Source organism: Hemiscyllium ocellatum, chromosome 13 (assembly GCF_020745735.1).
Source record: "Hemiscyllium ocellatum isolate sHemOce1 chromosome 13, sHemOce1.pat.X.cur, whole genome shotgun sequence".
NCBI classification, from domain to species: Eukaryota; Metazoa; Chordata; class Chondrichthyes; order Orectolobiformes; family Hemiscylliidae; genus Hemiscyllium; species Hemiscyllium ocellatum.
Genome location: NC_083413.1, coordinates 2,830,499 through 2,835,040, shown reverse-complemented (window position 1 = coordinate 2,835,040; position 4,542 = coordinate 2,830,499).

Sequence of the window (4,542 nt, the reverse complement as noted above, 5' to 3'; positions counted from 1 at the left end):
TACAGTACTGTTGTACTATTTCTACATTGTAAAGAGATAGGTCCTCCACTTTTCAAAAATTAATCTCAATTCCAGGCTGAGCTAGGCCCTCAAAATATCAAAGCAAATGCAACTGTAGCATTTACTGAGTGATTCATGAAGGAGACCCCTTTAGCTCAGTAATGAACAATAACTTATATTCATTTATCTGCACCTAATGTTTGCGTAAGGTTAATATATTCACCTTTAAGTTACTCAAGCAATGTTTAATGCATTAATATCAAAACAGAAGTGCTTCCTTTAAATACGTTAATGTCTGTTATAACAGTAGAAAACAAAACTTATATCAATGTATTGTGCCTTTATATTCAAAATAAACTTCTTTATATCCTTTGTTGAATAAGGATTTTGATTCCAAAATTGTTCAGCTGGGAAAGCATTGAGGTTTTTTTGTGTATCCTTGCACATCCTGCTTATCAATATCAAATTCACTACCACTGTTTCTCAACTCCAACTACCATTGCACATAGGAGAGTCAGTACCTTAACTTGGAAACAAAGTGCTGGAGATACTGGGGAGTTCTGCTGAAGGTCATCTCTGTGAAGTATGACCTCTGGTTCTCTCTTTGCTAATGCTGAACTGCTCAGTATGTTTTCCATTTTTATTTAGTTTCTCAGCACCTACAGCGGTTTGCTGGGGTAACTATCCTGGCCCAGGAATTCTGAATCTGATTGGATTAAAAACTACCTACTCACTTTTCAATGACTATCGCACTGGAGATTCCTGAACAGAGGCCTCCAACAGCAGAGAAGGTTGTTGTAGAGACCACAATCACTTTTAACAGCACTGAGTGCAGTATTCTGTGGATTAAATGTCCAGCAGACACTTTGAAAGCTATTTTCAAAGGGAGATATGTATGGTAGGTGTAGGAGTGTGGTGGGAGATGGGTGAAGTGTAGTTAAGAACTGCTGTGTTTTAATTTCCAGCCATTTTTGAAGCTTCCATTTGTAGCATGTAGTGACAGATTCCCTGATTGGTCAGTGATAAACTACCGCATAAGGGATTCATTTGAAGATACAGTTTTGGATGTTAGCATAGGAAAAGTTTTCATGTTTGATCACTGCACTGAGCATATTTAACAAAGACAAGTAGGTAAATACTTGGATAAATTAGGTAAGTGTTTGAAAGGCACATTCAGGGGAGTGAGGTTAATTTGACAGTTCAACCAAACTGCAGGACAGACTCATTAGGTGGAATGACATTCTGAAGTTCTAACTATTAAGCACATTAAGGTATACAGATGTTGTTCAATGCAGAGAATTGTGGTTTACTTTAGTGGGAGAATCATAGTGAGCGAAATAAAACTAAGGCATAGCTATGAAACAGGTTCCGGATCTGAAGAATCGGAGTGCATATTTGCACGAATTATTGAAGGTAACAGGAGGATTGAGAGCATGGTTCACAAAGCACACAGAATTCTTGGCTTTAATAATAGTGGTATAGAACATAAGACAAAAGTTGAACTTGCATACAACCATGGTTTGACCTCAGAATTGTGTGCAGATTGAGCACTGCAGTCCAGGAAGGACATGAAGGCATTGGAGTTGAGAAAAGACTCATCGTCGTGGTTCTAGGATGAGAAACTTCAGATATGAAGAAAGATTGAATGAGTTAAGACTGTTTGCCTTAAAGAATAGAAGGCTGTGTGGTGATTTGATTGAGGTTTTCAAAATCAAGATGGGCCTGGATTTTTTTTTAAGGCTTCTAAAACCTGCACTGGCACATGAAAATAGCTGCCAGGGAGGGGGTGAGTGCAAATTTGTTGCAGGCAGACAATGATCACCAGAACCTCAGAAAATATGTCTGTGGAGTCACAACCTAATGTGGAAGTGTCACACAAATATACCTGGGGATCAATAGACAATAGACAATAGGTGCAGGAGTAGCCCATTCTGCTCTTCAAGCCTGCACCAACATTCAATATGATCATGGCTGATCATCCTTAATCAGTATCCTGTTCCTGCCTTATCTCCATAACCCTTGATCCCACTATCCTTGAGAGCTCTATCCAACTCTTTCTTAAATGAATCCAGAGACTGGGGCAGAGCATTCCACACAGCCACCACTCTCATCTCCGTCCTAAATGGTCTACCCCGTATTTTTAAGCTGTGTCCTCTGGTTCAGGACTCACCCATCAGCGGAAACATGTTTCCTGCCTCCAGAGTGGCCAATCCTTTCATAATCTTATATGTCTCAATCAGATCCCCTCTCAGTCTTCTAAACTCAAGGGTATACAAGCTCAGTTGCTCCAGTCTTTCAGCATAAGGTCATCCCTCCATTCCAGGAATTGACCTCGTGAACCTACGCTGTACTCCTTCAATAGCCAGAATATCTTTCCTCAAATTTGGAGACCAGAACTGCACACAGTACTCCAGGTGTGGTCTCACCAGGGCCCTGTACAGCTGCAGAAGAACCTCTTTGCTTCTATACTCAATCCCTCTTGATATGAAGGCCAGCATGCTATTAGCCTTCTTCACTACCTGCTGTACTTGCATGCTTACCTTCATTGACTGGTGTACAAGAACACCCAGATCTCTTTGTACTGCCCTTTACCTAAGTTGATTCCATTTAGGTAGTAATCTGCCTTCCTGTTCTTGCCACCAAAGTGGATAACCATACAATTATCCACATCAAACTGCATCTGCCATGCATCTGACCACTCACCCAACCCGTCCAGGTCACCCTGTAATCTCCTAACATCCTCCTCACATTTCACCCTGCCACCCAACTTAGTATCATCAGCAAATTTGCTAATGTTATTACTAATACCATCTTCTATATCGGTGAAGAAACCTTCCAAAATTTGAAATGTTAGTCTTCTGACCCCATGCCAACACTCCAACCCTCTCGGCGCACCGTTATCCACTCCCTTGTCTTTCTGCCCTTCTCTCTCTTTGCACTCTATCCCCACCTATTGTTTACTCCTTACTCTCTTCTTCCACCCTATTTTCTATATATAAAAAACAACTTTTTTTCAGCTACCATCAGTTCTGAGAAGGGATCGCTTGACCTGAAAAGTTAACTCTGATTTGTCTCTACAGATGCTGCCAGACCCCCTAGGTTTTTCAAGCATTTCCTGTTTTTGTTTCCAACCCTCTATGTCTATTGACTCAAGTCGATCCTACCAAACCTTTTCCGATCCTACCCTTTAGCTTTCCTGAGGAAACGTGTCCCAACCTCAGTAAGCCTTTCCTGATTAGTTATAGCATCTTACTCATGAATCATTTTTACACCTTCATCGATTCCTTTTACACCATGGAGAATAGAACTTGCACAGTACAAACAAATATCTTTCTGTTATTTCCAAGGAGAAAGTGAGGACTGCAGATGCTGGAGATCAGAGTCAAAAAGTGTGGTGCTGGAAAAGCGCAGCAGGTCAGGCAGCATCTGAGGAGAAGGAGAGTTGATGTTTCGAGCATAAACCCTTCATCAGAAATGTTGTTTCTAAGGAAATAATTGTTATAAAACCTTTTGGTTAATTAAGATATGTTTAAATTGCTATCTCAGGTTCAGAAAAGGAATACAGCCAAGTATAATATGGAGAGACTTTTAATTAACATCACAGATATCAAGAACATGGCTTGTTTATTCTCAACAGCTTGTTCCTACCTTGAAATGAAATATTAATGTCAATAAAAGATTTAATAATTCCATCCACCTCACTGTTAGACAAACAGAATAGACTTTTATCCTGATCCTTTCGAGATTACTGTGCATTCAGAATTATGTGGCAGCTTTAATAAAAAAAGCAATGACATAACTGATACGTAACTGTTTTATTGCTAGAAACTGTCTACAAAAAGTGTCTTCTGTCAAACAAAGATTGTTAATATTCCTAATGTTTTTTATGTTGTCATTGTTACATTTTTTTCCTTTTCTATCCTGTGCATTTCAAAGACTGATGTTACAATTATGGGGAAGTTTGTCAATATTAGCTGGGAAAGCAGCGTGTTGATGTTTCCTTTCTTTTTTCCATCTTACCTGAAAAAAGGTTTTCCTTCCAGTTGTTATATCCTTTTCCATGTTTGTGCATCAATAAATTGTGGCATTCATCCACTGCTTTTGATTCTCTGTTTGTCAGACGAAAACAGTTCCACAAAGCTGACCTCACCTTTCGATGCTAAACTGCTCTGTGACACCAGCATCACTGTATATGAACCATTCAATTGGTTATGAAATTGTGTATATCGCTCTACTGTTTAAGAAATGTAAAACCAGGAACCCAGGGATTGGAAGTCCAGTTAGTCTCATAGCTGTTATTGGGCATCACTTTTGCCTAGAATTAAAGACTGAAAACCTTAAAAATATCAAGTTGATCAGAGAGAGTCACAAGGAGTACTCATTTCAGCTCTGCTTCACCTCCCCTTTCCTGGCCATTCTACCATCCACCACTCTATTTTAACTTCAACTGATCTTATTCCACAGTACAGATTCTATCCTGCACCATCCTGCTCACCAGTTGTTGATCTACATTATTTCGAAGCTGTCCCAACACGTCAAATG